The following is a 13,913-nucleotide window of genomic DNA, read 5'->3' as shown; positions in this document are numbered from 1 at the left end:
CAAGTTTCGGCCGGTTAGCTCAGTTGGTTAGAGCGTGGTGCTAATAACGCCAAGGTCGCGGGTTCGATCCCCGTACGGGCCATTGCCCTTTTATTCCAACCGCGGTGGATTCCTATGGCCGTCGGCGCTTGGCCTAGTTTTCTTTAACCTACTCAACGGATAGCAAAGATGCCTATTTCGCTAGTGGCGCAGCTTAATTATGTCCCAGCTTAATTATGTCCCACAACACCTCAAGGCTCCAAGATCCAGAACCATATCTGCTAAAGATTGTGGGAAAACAAAAAGTTAGCTGACGCCACAAGCCCTGGAGCCTCTCTGCACGCTTATGTTAGAACCCGAGGTAAGACATGTATTCTTCGGGAAAGAAAAACAACCCATAACGCCTTGCAAAGCACCTTCTGACCCTTGCAGGTTTTACATGCTTGATTCTTATTAATTTGAGGCTTTGCAACCCTCCACCCAATGCTATGAGCCCAGGAGTGGAGCTTCTTCCAGGCCTACGGCACATGCTCTTTAGGTTTGGCTGTTCACCCAGCCTTCTGAGGGTGATCGGGAGCCTGCGTGGGTGGGAGCCGGAATGGAATGATGGGACAACGCGGAGGGGCCAGAGGAGCCTGGCTTGGGTGGGTGACGATGAAAACCAACATGACCCCGACGTGATTTGAACACGCAACCTTCTGATCTGGAGTCAGACGCGCTACCGTTGCGCCACGAGGTCAGCTGTGGTGGCTCTGGAAAGCTTTAGGCTACTCCGGCGTCAATTCTTCAGCGGTTGCCCACAGATTGACCTGGTTGCCCTGATAGCCCTGTGCCAGCTTTGGCCGGCTCTCCCTATGCAAGTTTCGGCCGGTTAGCTCAGTTGGTTAGAGCGTGGTGCTAATAACGCCAAGGTCGCGGGTTCGATCCCCGTACGGGCCATTGCCCTTTTATTCCAACCGCGGTGGATTCCTATGGCCGTCGGCGCTTGGCCTAGTTTTCTTTAACCTACTCAACGGATAGCAAAGATGCCTATTTCGCTAGTGGCGCAGCTTAATTATGTCCCAGCTTAATTATGTCCCACAACACCTCAAGGCTCCAAGATCCAGAACCATATCTGCTAAAGATTGTGGGAAAACAAAAAGTTAGCTGACGCCACAAGCCCTGGAGCCTCTCTGCACGCTTATGTTAGAACCCGAGGTAAGACATGTATTCTTCGGGAAAGAAAAACAACCCATAACGCCTTGCAAAGCACCTTCTGACCCTTGCAGGTTTTACATGCTTGATTCTTATTAATTTGAGGCTTTGCAACCCTCCACCCAATGCTATGAGCCCAGGAGTGGAGCTTCTTCCAGGCCTACGGCACATGCTCTTTAGGTTTGGCTGTTCACCCAGCCTTCTGAGGGTGATCGGGAGCCTGCGTGGGTGGGAGCCGGAATGGAATGATGGGACAACGCGGAGGGGCCAGAGGAGCCTGGCTTGGGTGGGTGACGATGAAAACCAACATGACCCCGACGTGATTTGAACACGCAACCTTCTGATCAGGAGTCAGACGCGCTACCGTTGCGCCACGAGGTCAGCTGTGGTGGCTCTGGAAAGCTTTAGGCTACTCCGGCGTCAATTCTTCAGCGGTTGCCCACAGATTGACCTGGTTGCCCTGATAGCCCTGTGCCAGCTTTGGCCGGCTCTCCCTATGCAAGTTTCGGCCGGTTAGCTCAGTTGGTTAGAGCGTGGTGCTAATAACGCCAAGGTCGCGGTTTCGATCCCCGTACGGGCCATTGCCCTTTTATTCCAACCGCGGTGGATTCCTATGGCCGTCGGCGCTTGGCCTAGTTTTCTTTAACCTACTCAACGGATAGCAAAGATGCCTATTTCGCTAGTGGCGCAGCTTAATTATGTCCCAGCTTAATTATGTCCCACAACACCTCAAGGCTCCAAGATCCAGAACCATATCTGCTAAAGATTGTGGGAAAACAAAAAGTTAGCTGACGCCACAAGCCCTGGAGCCTCTCTGCACGCTTATGTTAGAACCCGAGGTAAGACATGTATTCTTCGGGAAAGAAAAACAACCCATAACGCCTTGCAAAGCACCTTCTGACCCTTGCAGGTTTTACATGCTTGATTCTTATTAATTTGAGGCTTTGCAACCCTCCACCCAATGCTATGAGCCCAGGAGTGGAGCTTCTTCCAGGCCTACGGCACATGCTCTTTAGGTTTGGCTGTTCACCCAGCCTTCTGAGGGTGATCGGGAGCCTGCGTGGGTGGGAGCCGGAATGGAATGATGGGACAACGCGGAGGGGCCAGAGGAGCCTGGCTTGGGTGGGTGACGATGAAAACCAACATGACCCCGACGTGATTTGAACACGCAACCTTCTGATCTGGAGTCAGACGCGCTACCGTTGCGCCACGAGGTCAGCTGTGGTGGCTCTGGAAAGCTTTAGGCTACTCCGGCGTCAATTCTTCAGCGGTTGCCCACAGATTGACCTGGTTGCCCTGATAGCCCTGTGCCAGCTTTGGCCGGCTCTCCCTATGCAAGTTTCGGCCGGTTAGCTCAGTTGGTTAGAGCGTGGTGCTAATAACGCCAAGGTCGCGGGTTCGATCCCCGTACGGGCCATTGCCCTTTTATTCCAACCGCGGTGGATTCCTATGGCCGTCGGCGCTTGGCCTAGTTTTCTTTAACCTACTCAACGGATAGCAAAGATGCCTATTTCGCTAGTGGCGCAGCTTAATTATGTCCCAGCTTAATTATGTCCCACAACACCTCAAGGCTCCAAGATCCAGAACCATATCTGCTAAAGATTGTGGGAAAACAAAAAGTTAGCTGACGCCACAAGCCCTGGAGCCTCTCTGCACGCTTATGTTAGAACCCGAGGTAAGACATGTATTCTTCGGGAAAGAAAAACAACCCATAACGCCTTGCAAAGCACCTTCTGACCCTTGCAGGTTTTACATGCTTGATTCTTATTAATTTGAGGCTTTGCAACCCTCCACCCAATGCTATGAGCCCAGGAGTGGAGCTTCTTCCAGGCCTACGGCACATGCTCTTTAGGTTTGGCTGTTCACCCAGCCTTCTGAGGGTGATCGGGAGCCTGCGTGGGTGGGAGCCGGAATGGAATGATGGGACAACGCGGAGGGGCCAGAGGAGCCTGGCTTGGGTGGGTGACGATGAAAACCAACATGACCCCGACGTGATTTGAACACGCAACCTTCTGATCTGGAGTCAGACGCGCTACCGTTGCGCCACGAGGTCAGCTGTGGTGGCTCTGGAAAGCTTTAGGCTACTCCGGCGTCAATTCTTCAGCGGTTGCCCACAGATTGACCTGGTTGCCCTGATAGCCCTGTGCCAGCTTTGGCCGGCTCTCCCTATGCAAGTTTCGGCCGGTTAGCTCAGTTGGTTAGAGCGTGGTGCTAATAACGCCAAGGTCGCGGTTTCGATCCCCGTACGGGCCATTGCCCTTTTATTCCAACCGCGGTGGATTCCTATGGCCGTCGGCGCTTGGCCTAGTTTTCTTTAACCTACTCAACGGATAGCAAAGATGCCTATTTCGCTAGTGGCGCAGCTTAATTATGTCCCAGCTTAATTATGTCCCACAACACCTCAAGGCTCCAAGATCCAGAACCATATCTGCTAAAGATTGTGGGAAAACAAAAAGTTAGCTGACGCCACAAGCCCTGGAGCCTCTCTGCACGCTTATGTTAGAACCCGAGGTAAGACATGTATTCTTCGGGAAAGAAAAACAACCCATAACGCCTTGCAAAGCACCTTCTGACCCTTGCAGGTTTTACATGCTTGATTCTTATTAATTTGAGGCTTTGCAACCCTCCACCCAATGCTATGAGCCCAGGAGTGGAGCTTCTTCCAGGCCTACGGCACATGCTCTTTAGGTTTGGCTGTTCACCCAGCCTTCTGAGGGTGATCGGGAGCCTGCGTGGGTGGGAGCCGGAATGGAATGATGGGACAACGCGGAGGGGCCAGAGGAGCCTGGCTTGGGTGGGTGACGATGAAAACCAACATGACCCCGACGTGATTTGAACACGCAACCTTCTGATCTGGAGTCAGACGCGCTACCGTTGCGCCACGAGGTCAGCTGTGGTGGCTCTGGAAAGCTTTAGGCTACTCCGGCGTCAATTCTTCAGCGGTTGCCCACAGATTGACCTGGTTGCCCTGATAGCCCTGTGCCAGCTTTGGCCGGCTCTCCCTATGCAAGTTTCGGCCGGTTAGCTCAGTTGGTTAGAGCGTGGTGCTAATAACGCCAAGGTCGCGGGTTTGATCCCCGTACGGGCCATTGCCCTTTTATTCCAACCGCGGTGGATTCCTATGGCCGTCGGCGCTTGGCCTAGTTTTCTTTAACCTACTCAACGGATAGCAAAGATGCCTATTTCGCTAGTGGCGCAGCTTAATTATGTCCCAGCTTAATTATGTCCCACAACACCTCAAGGCTCCAAGATCCAGAACCATATCTGCTAAAGATTGTGGGAAAACAAAAAGTTAGCTGACGCCACAAGCCCTGGAGCCTCTCTGCACGCTTATGTTAGAACCCGAGGTAAGACATGTATTCTTCGGGAAAGAAAAACAACCCATAACGCCTTGCAAAGCACCTTCTGACCCTTGCAGGTTTTACATGCTTGATTCTTATTAATTTGAGGCTTTGCAACCCTCCACCCAATGCTATGAGCCCAGGAGTGGAGCTTCTTCCAGGCCTACGGCACATGCTCTTTAGGTTTGGCTGTTCACCCAGCCTTCTGAGGGTGATCGGGAGCCTGCGTGGGTGGGAGCCGGAATGGAATGATGGGACAACGCGGAGGGGCCAGAGGAGCCTGGCTTGGGTGGGTGACGATGAAAACCAACATGACCCCGACGTGATTTGAACACGCAACCTTCTGATCTGGAGTCAGACGCGCTACCGTTGCGCCACGAGGTCAGCTGTGGTGGCTCTGGAAAGCTTTAGGCTACTCCGGCGTCAATTCTTCAGCGGTTGCCCACAGATTGACCTGGTTGCCCTGATAGCCCTGTGCCAGCTTTGGCCGGCTCTCCCTATGCAAGTTTCGGCCGGTTAGCTCAGTTGGTTAGAGCGTGGTGCTAATAACGCCAAGGTCGCGGGTTCGATCCCCGTACGGGCCATTGCCCTTTTATTCCAACCGCGGTGGATTCCTATGGCCGTCGGCGCTTGGCCTAGTTTTCTTTAACCTACTCAACGGATAGCAAAGATGCCTATTTCGCTAGTGGCGCAGCTTAATTATGTCCCAGCTTAATTATGTCCCACAACACCTCAAGGCTCCAAGATCCAGAACCATATCTGCTAAAGATTGTGGGAAAACAAAAAGTTAGCTGACGCCACAAGCCCTGGAGCCTCTCTGCACGCTTATGTTAGAACCCGAGGTAAGACATGTATTCTTCGGGAAAGAAAAACAACCCATAACGCCTTGCAAAGCACCTTCTGACCCTTGCAGGTTTTACATGCTTGATTCTTATTAATTTGAGGCTTTGCAACCCTCCACCCAATGCTATGAGCCCAGGAGTGGAGCTTCTTCCAGGCCTACGGCACATGCTCTTTAGGTTTGGCTGTTCACCCAGCCTTCTGAGGGTGATCGGGAGCCTGCGTGGGTGGGAGCCGGAATGGAATGATGGGACAACGCGGAGGGGCCAGAGGAGCCTGGCTTGGGTGGGTGACGATGAAAACCAACATGACCCCGACGTGATTTGAACACGCAACCTTCTGATCTGGAGTCAGACGCGCTACCGTTGCGCCACGAGGTCAGCTGTGGTGGCTCTGGAAAGCTTTAGGCTACTCCGGCGTCAATTCTTCAGCGGTTGCCCACAGATTGACCTGGTTGCCCTGATAGCCCTGATAGCCCTGTGCCAGCTTTGGCCGGCTCTCCCTATGCAAGTTTCGGCCGGTTAGCTCAGTTGGTTAGAGCGTGGTGCTAATAACGCCAAGGTCGCGGGTTCGATCCCCGTACGGGCCATTGCCCTTTTATTCCAACCGCGGTGGATTCCTATGGCCGTCGGCGCTTGGCCTAGTTTTCTTTAACCTACTCAACGGATAGCAAAGATGCCTATTTCGCTAGTGGCGCAGCTTAATTATGTCCCAGCTTAATTATGTCCCACAACACCTCAAGGCTCCAAGATCCAGAACCATATCTGCTAAAGATTGTGGGAAAACAAAAAGTTAGCTGACGCCACAAGCCCTGGAGCCTCTCTGCACGCTTATGTTAGAACCCGAGGTAAGACATGTATTCTTCGGGAAAGAAAAACAACCCATAACGCCTTGCAAAGCACCTTCTGACCCTTGCAGGTTTTACATGCTTGATTCTTATTAATTTGAGGCTTTGCAACCCTCCACCCAATGCTATGAGCCCAGGAGTGGAGCTTCTTCCAGGCCTACGGCACATGCTCTTTAGGTTTGGCTGTTCACCCAGCCTTCTGAGGGTGATCGGGAGCCTGCGTGGGTGGGAGCCGGAATGGAATGATGGGACAACGCGGAGGGGCCAGAGGAGCCTGGCTTGGGTGGGTGACGATGAAAACCAACATGACCCCGACGTGATTTGAACACGCAACCTTCTGATCTGGAGTCAGACGCGCTACCGTTGCGCCACGAGGTCAGCTGTGGTGGCTCTGGAAAGCTTTAGGCTACTCCGGCGTCAATTCTTCAGCGGTTGCCCACAGATTGACCTGGTTGCCCTGATAGCCCTGTGCCAGCTTTGGCCGGCTCTCCCTATGCAAGTTTCGGCCGGTTAGCTCAGTTGGTTAGAGCGTGGTGCTAATAACGCCAAGGTCGCGGGTTCGATCCCCGTACGGGCCATTGCCCTTTTATTCCAACCGCGGTGGATTCCTATGGCCGTCGGCGCTTGGCCTAGTTTTCTTTAACCTACTCAACGGATAGCAAAGATGCCTATTTCGCTAGTGGCGCAGCTTAATTATGTCCCAGCTTAATTATGTCCCACAACACCTCAAGGCTCCAAGATCCAGAACCATATCTGCTAAAGATTGTGGGAAAACAAAAAGTTAGCTGACGCCACAAGCCCTGGAGCCTCTCTGCACGCTTATGTTAGAACCCGAGGTAAGACATGTATTCTTCGGGAAAGAAAAACAACCCATAACGCCTTGCAAAGCACCTTCTGACCCTTGCAGGTTTTACATGCTTGATTCTTATTAATTTGAGGCTTTGCAACCCTCCACCCAATGCTATGAGCCCAGGAGTGGAGCTTCTTCCAGGCCTACGGCACATGCTCTTTAGGTTTGGCTGTTCACCCAGCCTTCTGAGGGTGATCGGGAGCCTGCGTGGGTGGGAGCCGGAATGGAATGATGGGACAACGCGGAGGGGCCAGAGGAGCCTGGCTTGGGTGGGTGACGATGAAAACCAACATGACCCCGACGTGATTTGAACACGCAACCTTCTGATCTGGAGTCAGACGCGCTACCGTTGCGCCACGAGGTCAGCTGTGGTGGCTCTGGAAAGCTTTAGGCTACTCCGGCGTCAATTCTTCAGCGGTTGCCCACAGATTGACCTGGTTGCCCTGATAGCCCTGTGCCAGCTTTGGCCGGCTCTCCCTATGCAAGTTTCGGCCGGTTAGCTCAGTTGGTTAGAGCGTGGTGCTAATAACGCCAAGGTCGCGGGTTCGATCCCCGTACGGGCCATTGCCCTTTTATTCCAACCGCGGTGGATTCCTATGGCCGTCGGCGCTTGGCCTAGTTTTCTTTAACCTACTCAACGGATAGCAAAGATGCCTATTTCGCTAGTGGCGCAGCTTAATTATGTCCCAGCTTAATTATGTCCCACAACACCTCAAGGCTCCAAGATCCAGAACCATATCTGCTAAAGATTGTGGGAAAACAAAAAGTTAGCTGACGCCACAAGCCCTGGAGCCTCTCTGCACGCTTATGTTAGAACCCGAGGTAAGACATGTATTCTTCGGGAAAGAAAAACAACCCATAACGCCTTGCAAAGCACCTTCTGACCCTTGCAGGTTTTACATGCTTGATTCTTATTAATTTGAGGCTTTGCAACCCTCCACCCAATGCTATGAGCCCAGGAGTGGAGCTTCTTCCAGGCCTACGGCACATGCTCTTTAGGTTTGGCTGTTCACCCAGCCTTCTGAGGGTGATCGGGAGCCTGCGTGGGTGGGAGCCGGAATGGAATGATGGGACAACGCGGAGGGGCCAGAGGAGCCTGGCTTGGGTGGGTGACGATGAAAACCAACATGACCCCGACGTGATTTGAACACGCAACCTTCTGATCTGGAGTCAGACGCGCTACCGTTGCGCCACGAGGTCAGCTGTGGTGGCTCTGGAAAGCTTTAGGCTACTCCGGCGTCAATTCTTCAGCGGTTGCCCACAGATTGACCTGGTTGCCCTGATAGCCCTGTGCCAGCTTTGGCCGGCTCTCCCTATGCAAGTTTCGGCCGGTTAGCTCAGTTGGTTAGAGCGTGGTGCTAATAACGCCAAGGTCGCGGGTTCGATCCCCGTACGGGCCATTGCCCTTTTATTCCAACCGCGGTGGATTCCTATGGCCGTCGGCGCTTGGCCTAGTTTTCTTTAACCTACTCAACGGATAGCAAAGATGCCTATTTCGCTAGTGGCGCAGCTTAATTATGTCCCAGCTTAATTATGTCCCACAACACCTCAAGGCTCCAAGATCCAGAACCATATCTGCTAAAGATTGTGGGAAAACAAAAAGTTAGCTGACGCCACAAGCCCTGGAGCCTCTCTGCACGCTTATGTTAGAACCCGAGGTAAGACATGTATTCTTCGGGAAAGAAAAACAACCCATAACGCCTTGCAAAGCACCTTCTGACCCTTGCAGGTTTTACATGCTTGATTCTTATTAATTTGAGGCTTTGCAACCCTCCACCCAATGCTATGAGCCCAGGAGTGGAGCTTCTTCCAGGCCTACGGCACATGCTCTTTAGGTTTGGCTGTTCACCCAGCCTTCTGAGGGTGATCGGGAGCCTGCGTGGGTGGGAGCCGGAATGGAATGATGGGACAACGCGGAGGGGCCAGAGGAGCCTGGCTTGGGTGGGTGACGATGAAAACCAACATGACCCCGACGTGATTTGAACACGCAACCTTCTGATCTGGAGTCAGACGCGCTACCGTTGCGCCACGAGGTCAGCTGTGGTGGCTCTGGAAAGCTTTAGGCTACTCCGGCGTCAATTCTTCAGCGGTTGCCCACAGATTGACCTGGTTGCCCTGATAGCCCTGTGCCAGCTTTGGCCGGCTCTCCCTATGCAAGTTTCGGCCGGTTAGCTCAGTTGGTTAGAGCGTGGTGCTAATAACGCCAAGGTCGCGGGTTCGATCCCCGTACGGGCCATTGCCCTTTTATTCCAACCGCGGTGGATTCCTATGGCCGTCGGCGCTTGGCCTAGTTTTCTTTAACCTACTCAACGGATAGCAAAGATGCCTATTTCGCTAGTGGCGCAGCTTAATTATGTCCCAGCTTAATTATGTCCCACAACACCTCAAGGCTCCAAGATCCAGAACCATATCTGCTAAAGATTGTGGGAAAACAAAAAGTTAGCTGACGCCACAAGCCCTGGAGCCTCTCTGCACGCTTATGTTAGAACCCGAGGTAAGACATGTATTCTTCGGGAAAGAAAAACAACCCATAACGCCTTGCAAAGCACCTTCTGACCCTTGCAGGTTTTACATGCTTGATTCTTATTAATTTGAGGCTTTGCAACCCTCCACCCAATGCTATGAGCCCAGGAGTGGAGCTTCTTCCAGGCCTACGGCACATGCTCTTTAGGTTTGGCTGTTCACCCAGCCTTCTGAGGGTGATCGGGAGCCTGCGTGGGTGGGAGCCGGAATGGAATGATGGGACAACGCGGAGGGGCCAGAGGAGCCTGGCTTGGGTGGGTGACGATGAAAACCAACATGACCCCGACGTGATTTGAACACGCAACCTTCTGATCTGGAGTCAGACGCGCTACCGTTGCGCCACGAGGTCAGCTGTGGTGGCTCTGGAAAGCTTTAGGCTACTCCGGCGTCAATTCTTCAGCGGTTGCCCACAGATTGACCTGGTTGCCCTGATAGCCCTGTGCCAGCTTTGGCCGGCTCTCCCTATGCAAGTTTCGGCCGGTTAGCTCAGTTGGTTAGAGCGTGGTGCTAATAACGCCAAGGTCGCGGGTTCGATCCCCGTACGGGCCATTGCCCTTTTATTCCAACCGCGGTGGATTCCTATGGCCGTCGGCGCTTGGCCTAGTTTTCTTTAACCTACTCAACGGATAGCAAAGATGCCTATTTCGCTAGTGGCGCAGCTTAATTATGTCCCAGCTTAATTATGTCCCACAACACCTCAAGGCTCCAAGATCCAGAACCATATCTGCTAAAGATTGTGGGAAAACAAAAAGTTAGCTGACGCCACAAGCCCTGGAGCCTCTCTGCACGCTTATGTTAGAACCCGAGGTAAGACATGTATTCTTCGGGAAAGAAAAACAACCCATAACGCCTTGCAAAGCACCTTCTGACCCTTGCAGGTTTTACATGCTTGATTCTTATTAATTTGAGGCTTTGCAACCCTCCACCCAATGCTATGAGCCCAGGAGTGGAGCTTCTTCCAGGCCTACGGCACATGCTCTTTAGGTTTGGCTGTTCACCCAGCCTTCTGAGGGTGATCGGGAGCCTGCGTGGGTGGGAGCCGGAATGGAATGATGGGACAACGCGGAGGGGCCAGAGGAGCCTGGCTTGGGTGGGTGACGATGAAAACCAACATGACCCCGACGTGATTTGAACACGCAACCTTCTGATCTGGAGTCAGACGCGCTACCGTTGCGCCACGAGGTCAGCTGTGGTGGCTCTGGAAAGCTTTAGGCTACTCCGGCGTCAATTCTTCAGCGGTTGCCCACAGATTGACCTGGTTGCCCTGATAGCCCTGTGCCAGCTTTGGCCGGCTCTCCCTATGCAAGTTTCGGCCGGTTAGCTCAGTTGGTTAGAGCGTGGTGCTAATAACGCCAAGGTCGCGGGTTCGATCCCCGTACGGGCCATTGCCCTTTTATTCCAACCGCGGTGGATTCCTATGGCCGTCGGCGCTTGGCCTAGTTTTCTTTAACCTACTCAACGGATAGCAAAGATGCCTATTTCGCTAGTGGCGCAGCTTAATTATGTCCCAGCTTAATTATGTCCCACAACACCTCAAGGCTCCAAGATCCAGAACCATATCTGCTAAAGATTGTGGGAAAACAAAAAGTTAGCTGACGCCACAAGCCCTGGAGCCTCTCTGCACGCTTATGTTAGAACCCGAGGTAAGACATGTATTCTTCGGGAAAGAAAAACAACCCATAACGCCTTGCAAAGCACCTTCTGACCCTTGCAGGTTTTACATGCTTGATTCTTATTAATTTGAGGCTTTGCAACCCTCCACCCAATGCTATGAGCCCAGGAGTGGAGCTTCTTCCAGGCCTACGGCACATGCTCTTTAGGTTTGGCTGTTCACCCAGCCTTCTGAGGGTGATCGGGAGCCTGCGTGGGTGGGAGCCGGAATGGAATGATGGGACAACGCGGAGGGGCCAGAGGAGCCTGGCTTGGGTGGGTGACGATGAAAACCAACATGACCCCGACGTGATTTGAACACGCAACCTTCTGATCTGGAGTCAGACGCGCTACCGTTGCGCCACGAGGTCAGCTGTGGTGGCTCTGGAAAGCTTTAGGCTACTCCGGCGTCAATTCTTCAGCGGTTGCCCACAGATTGACCTGGTTGCCCTGATAGCCCTGTGCCAGCTTTGGCCGGCTCTCCCTATGCAAGTTTCGGCCGGTTAGCTCAGTTGGTTAGAGCGTGGTGCTAATAACGCCAAGGTCGCGGGTTCGATCCCCGTACGGGCCATTGCCCTTTTATTCCAACCGCGGTGGATTCCTATGGCCGTCGGCGCTTGGCCTAGTTTTCTTTAACCTACTCAACGGATAGCAAAGATGCCTATTTCGCTAGTGGCGCAGCTTAATTATGTCCCAGCTTAATTATGTCCCACAACACCTCAAGGCTCCAAGATCCAGAACCATATCTGCTAAAGATTGTGGGAAAACAAAAAGTTAGCTGACGCCACAAGCCCTGGAGCCTCTCTGCACGCTTATGTTAGAACCCGAGGTAAGACATGTATTCTTCGGGAAAGAAAAACAACCCATAACGCCTTGCAAAGCACCTTCTGACCCTTGCAGGTTTTACATGCTTGATTCTTATTAATTTGAGGCTTTGCAACCCTCCACCCAATGCTATGAGCCCAGGAGTGGAGCTTCTTCCAGGCCTACGGCACATGCTCTTTAGGTTTGGCTGTTCACCCAGCCTTCTGAGGGTGATCGGGAGCCTGCGTGGGTGGGAGCCGGAATGGAATGATGGGACAACGCGGAGGGGCCAGAGGAGCCTGGCTTGGGTGGGTGACGATGAAAACCAACATGACCCCGACGTGATTTGAACACGCAACCTTCTGATCTGGAGTCAGACGCGCTACCGTTGCGCCACGAGGTCAGCTGTGGTGGCTCTGGAAAGCTTTAGGCTACTCCGGCGTCAATTCTTCAGCGGTTGCCCACAGATTGACCTGGTTGCCCTGATAGCCCTGTGCCAGCTTTGGCCGGCTCTCCCTATGCAAGTTTCGGCCGGTTAGCTCAGTTGGTTAGAGCGTGGTGCTAATAACGCCAAGGTCGCGGGTTCGATCCCCGTACGGGCCATTGCCCTTTTATTCCAACCGCGGTGGATTCCTATGGCCGTCGGCGCTTGGCCTAGTTTTCTTTAACCTACTCAACGGATAGCAAAGATGCCTATTTCGCTAGTGGCGCAGCTTAATTATGTCCCAGCTTAATTATGTCCCACAACACCTCAAGGCTCCAAGATCCAGAACCATATCTGCTAAAGATTGTGGGAAAACAAAAAGTTAGCTGACGCCACAAGCCCTGGAGCCTCTCTGCACGCTTATGTTAGAACCCGAGGTAAGACATGTATTCTTCGGGAAAGAAAAACAACCCATAACGCCTTGCAAAGCACCTTCTGACCCTTGCAGGTTTTACATGCTTGATTCTTATTAATTTGAGGCTTTGCAACCCTCCACCCAATGCTATGAGCCCAGGAGTGGAGCTTCTTCCAGGCCTACGGCACATGCTCTTTAGGTTTGGCTGTTCACCCAGCCTTCTGAGGGTGATCGGGAGCCTGCGTGGGTGGGAGCCGGAATGGAATGATGGGACAACACGGAGGGGCCAGAGGAGCCTGGCTTGGGTGGGTGACGATGAAAACCAACATGACCCCGACGTGATTTGAACACGCAACCTTCTGATCTGGAGTCAGACGCGCTACCGTTGCGCCACGAGGTCAGCTGTGGTGGCTCTGGAAAGCTTTAGGCTACTCCGGCGTCAATTCTTCAGCGGTTGCCCACAGATTGACCTGGTTGCCCTGATAGCCCTGTGCCAGCTTTGGCTGGCTCTCCCTATGCAAGTTTCGGCCGGTTAGCTCAGTTGGTTAGAGCGTGGTGCTAATAACGCCAAGGTCGCGGGTTCGATCCCCGTACGGGCCATTGCCCTTTTATTCCAACCGCGGTGGATTCCTATGGCCGTCGGCGCTTGGCCTAGTTTTCTTTAACCTACTCAACGGATAGCAAAGATGCCTATTTCGCTAGTGGCGCAGCTTAATTATGTCCCAGCTTAATTATGTCCCACAACACCTCAAGGCTCCAAGATCCAGAACCATATCTGCTAAAGATTGTGGGAAAACAAAAAGTTAGCTGACGCCACAAGCCCTGGAGCCTCTCTGCACGCTTATGTTAGAACCCGAGGTAAGACATGTATTCTTCGGGAAAGAAAAACAACCCATAACGCCTTGCAAAGCACCTTCTGACCCTTGCAGGTTTTACATGCTTGATTCTTATTAATTTGAGGCTTTGCAACCCTCCACCCAATGCTATGAGCCCAGGAGTGGAGCTTCTTCCAGGCCTACGGCACATGCTCTTTAGGTTTGGCTGTT

At 52.8% G+C, this 13,913-nt stretch overlaps 30 non-coding genes across 30 annotated transcripts; 14 read left to right on the top strand and 16 right to left on the bottom strand.

Moving 5' to 3' along the window:
- The first annotated feature begins 8 nt into the window (after window positions 1-8).
- TRNAI-AAU (transfer RNA isoleucine (anticodon AAU)) lies at window positions 9-82 on the top strand. Its single transcript has one exon. It is a non-coding gene; the product is annotated as a tRNA-Ile (tRNA).
- Window positions 83-646: 564 nt separating this feature from the next.
- On the bottom strand, window positions 647-718 carry TRNAW-CCA (transfer RNA tryptophan (anticodon CCA)). The gene has a single exon. It is a non-coding gene; the product is annotated as a tRNA-Trp (tRNA).
- A 126-nt stretch (window positions 719-844) lies between these two features.
- TRNAI-AAU (transfer RNA isoleucine (anticodon AAU)) lies at window positions 845-918 on the top strand. The gene has a single exon. It is a non-coding gene; the product is annotated as a tRNA-Ile (tRNA).
- Window positions 919-1,482: 564 nt separating this feature from the next.
- Window positions 1,483-1,554, bottom strand: TRNAR-CCU (transfer RNA arginine (anticodon CCU)). Its single transcript has one exon. It is a non-coding gene; the product is annotated as a tRNA-Arg (tRNA).
- A 764-nt stretch (window positions 1,555-2,318) lies between these two features.
- Window positions 2,319-2,390, bottom strand: TRNAW-CCA (transfer RNA tryptophan (anticodon CCA)). Its single transcript has one exon. It is a non-coding gene; the product is annotated as a tRNA-Trp (tRNA).
- A 126-nt stretch (window positions 2,391-2,516) lies between these two features.
- On the top strand, window positions 2,517-2,590 carry TRNAI-AAU (transfer RNA isoleucine (anticodon AAU)). The gene has a single exon. It is a non-coding gene; the product is annotated as a tRNA-Ile (tRNA).
- A 564-nt stretch (window positions 2,591-3,154) lies between these two features.
- On the bottom strand, window positions 3,155-3,226 carry TRNAW-CCA (transfer RNA tryptophan (anticodon CCA)). The gene has a single exon. It is a non-coding gene; the product is annotated as a tRNA-Trp (tRNA).
- Window positions 3,227-3,990: 764 nt separating this feature from the next.
- On the bottom strand, window positions 3,991-4,062 carry TRNAW-CCA (transfer RNA tryptophan (anticodon CCA)). The gene has a single exon. It is a non-coding gene; the product is annotated as a tRNA-Trp (tRNA).
- Window positions 4,063-4,826: 764 nt separating this feature from the next.
- TRNAW-CCA (transfer RNA tryptophan (anticodon CCA)) lies at window positions 4,827-4,898 on the bottom strand. Its single transcript has one exon. It is a non-coding gene; the product is annotated as a tRNA-Trp (tRNA).
- A 126-nt stretch (window positions 4,899-5,024) lies between these two features.
- TRNAI-AAU (transfer RNA isoleucine (anticodon AAU)) lies at window positions 5,025-5,098 on the top strand. The gene has a single exon. It is a non-coding gene; the product is annotated as a tRNA-Ile (tRNA).
- Window positions 5,099-5,662: 564 nt separating this feature from the next.
- TRNAW-CCA (transfer RNA tryptophan (anticodon CCA)) lies at window positions 5,663-5,734 on the bottom strand. Its single transcript has one exon. It is a non-coding gene; the product is annotated as a tRNA-Trp (tRNA).
- A 135-nt stretch (window positions 5,735-5,869) lies between these two features.
- Window positions 5,870-5,943, top strand: TRNAI-AAU (transfer RNA isoleucine (anticodon AAU)). The gene has a single exon. It is a non-coding gene; the product is annotated as a tRNA-Ile (tRNA).
- A 564-nt stretch (window positions 5,944-6,507) lies between these two features.
- On the bottom strand, window positions 6,508-6,579 carry TRNAW-CCA (transfer RNA tryptophan (anticodon CCA)). The gene has a single exon. It is a non-coding gene; the product is annotated as a tRNA-Trp (tRNA).
- Window positions 6,580-6,705: 126 nt separating this feature from the next.
- On the top strand, window positions 6,706-6,779 carry TRNAI-AAU (transfer RNA isoleucine (anticodon AAU)). Its single transcript has one exon. It is a non-coding gene; the product is annotated as a tRNA-Ile (tRNA).
- Window positions 6,780-7,343: 564 nt separating this feature from the next.
- Window positions 7,344-7,415, bottom strand: TRNAW-CCA (transfer RNA tryptophan (anticodon CCA)). Its single transcript has one exon. It is a non-coding gene; the product is annotated as a tRNA-Trp (tRNA).
- Window positions 7,416-7,541: 126 nt separating this feature from the next.
- TRNAI-AAU (transfer RNA isoleucine (anticodon AAU)) lies at window positions 7,542-7,615 on the top strand. Its single transcript has one exon. It is a non-coding gene; the product is annotated as a tRNA-Ile (tRNA).
- A 564-nt stretch (window positions 7,616-8,179) lies between these two features.
- On the bottom strand, window positions 8,180-8,251 carry TRNAW-CCA (transfer RNA tryptophan (anticodon CCA)). The gene has a single exon. It is a non-coding gene; the product is annotated as a tRNA-Trp (tRNA).
- A 126-nt stretch (window positions 8,252-8,377) lies between these two features.
- Window positions 8,378-8,451, top strand: TRNAI-AAU (transfer RNA isoleucine (anticodon AAU)). The gene has a single exon. It is a non-coding gene; the product is annotated as a tRNA-Ile (tRNA).
- Window positions 8,452-9,015: 564 nt separating this feature from the next.
- On the bottom strand, window positions 9,016-9,087 carry TRNAW-CCA (transfer RNA tryptophan (anticodon CCA)). Its single transcript has one exon. It is a non-coding gene; the product is annotated as a tRNA-Trp (tRNA).
- A 126-nt stretch (window positions 9,088-9,213) lies between these two features.
- Window positions 9,214-9,287, top strand: TRNAI-AAU (transfer RNA isoleucine (anticodon AAU)). Its single transcript has one exon. It is a non-coding gene; the product is annotated as a tRNA-Ile (tRNA).
- A 564-nt stretch (window positions 9,288-9,851) lies between these two features.
- Window positions 9,852-9,923, bottom strand: TRNAW-CCA (transfer RNA tryptophan (anticodon CCA)). The gene has a single exon. It is a non-coding gene; the product is annotated as a tRNA-Trp (tRNA).
- Window positions 9,924-10,049: 126 nt separating this feature from the next.
- On the top strand, window positions 10,050-10,123 carry TRNAI-AAU (transfer RNA isoleucine (anticodon AAU)). Its single transcript has one exon. It is a non-coding gene; the product is annotated as a tRNA-Ile (tRNA).
- Window positions 10,124-10,687: 564 nt separating this feature from the next.
- TRNAW-CCA (transfer RNA tryptophan (anticodon CCA)) lies at window positions 10,688-10,759 on the bottom strand. The gene has a single exon. It is a non-coding gene; the product is annotated as a tRNA-Trp (tRNA).
- Window positions 10,760-10,885: 126 nt separating this feature from the next.
- On the top strand, window positions 10,886-10,959 carry TRNAI-AAU (transfer RNA isoleucine (anticodon AAU)). Its single transcript has one exon. It is a non-coding gene; the product is annotated as a tRNA-Ile (tRNA).
- Window positions 10,960-11,523: 564 nt separating this feature from the next.
- Window positions 11,524-11,595, bottom strand: TRNAW-CCA (transfer RNA tryptophan (anticodon CCA)). Its single transcript has one exon. It is a non-coding gene; the product is annotated as a tRNA-Trp (tRNA).
- A 126-nt stretch (window positions 11,596-11,721) lies between these two features.
- Window positions 11,722-11,795, top strand: TRNAI-AAU (transfer RNA isoleucine (anticodon AAU)). Its single transcript has one exon. It is a non-coding gene; the product is annotated as a tRNA-Ile (tRNA).
- A 564-nt stretch (window positions 11,796-12,359) lies between these two features.
- TRNAW-CCA (transfer RNA tryptophan (anticodon CCA)) lies at window positions 12,360-12,431 on the bottom strand. Its single transcript has one exon. It is a non-coding gene; the product is annotated as a tRNA-Trp (tRNA).
- Window positions 12,432-12,557: 126 nt separating this feature from the next.
- On the top strand, window positions 12,558-12,631 carry TRNAI-AAU (transfer RNA isoleucine (anticodon AAU)). The gene has a single exon. It is a non-coding gene; the product is annotated as a tRNA-Ile (tRNA).
- Window positions 12,632-13,195: 564 nt separating this feature from the next.
- TRNAW-CCA (transfer RNA tryptophan (anticodon CCA)) lies at window positions 13,196-13,267 on the bottom strand. The gene has a single exon. It is a non-coding gene; the product is annotated as a tRNA-Trp (tRNA).
- A 126-nt stretch (window positions 13,268-13,393) lies between these two features.
- TRNAI-AAU (transfer RNA isoleucine (anticodon AAU)) lies at window positions 13,394-13,467 on the top strand. The gene has a single exon. It is a non-coding gene; the product is annotated as a tRNA-Ile (tRNA).
- The last annotated feature ends 446 nt before the right edge of the window (window positions 13,468-13,913 follow it).

Source organism: Lithobates pipiens, unplaced genomic scaffold (assembly GCF_037356315.1).
Source record: "Lithobates pipiens isolate NorthernLeopardFrog02 unplaced genomic scaffold, aLitPip1_a1.2 Scaffold_8, whole genome shotgun sequence".
Lineage (NCBI taxonomy): Eukaryota > Metazoa > Chordata > Amphibia > Anura > Ranidae > Lithobates > Lithobates pipiens.
The sequence above is the reverse complement of the archived record's forward strand: the minus strand, read 5'-3'. Positions and strand labels throughout refer to the sequence as shown.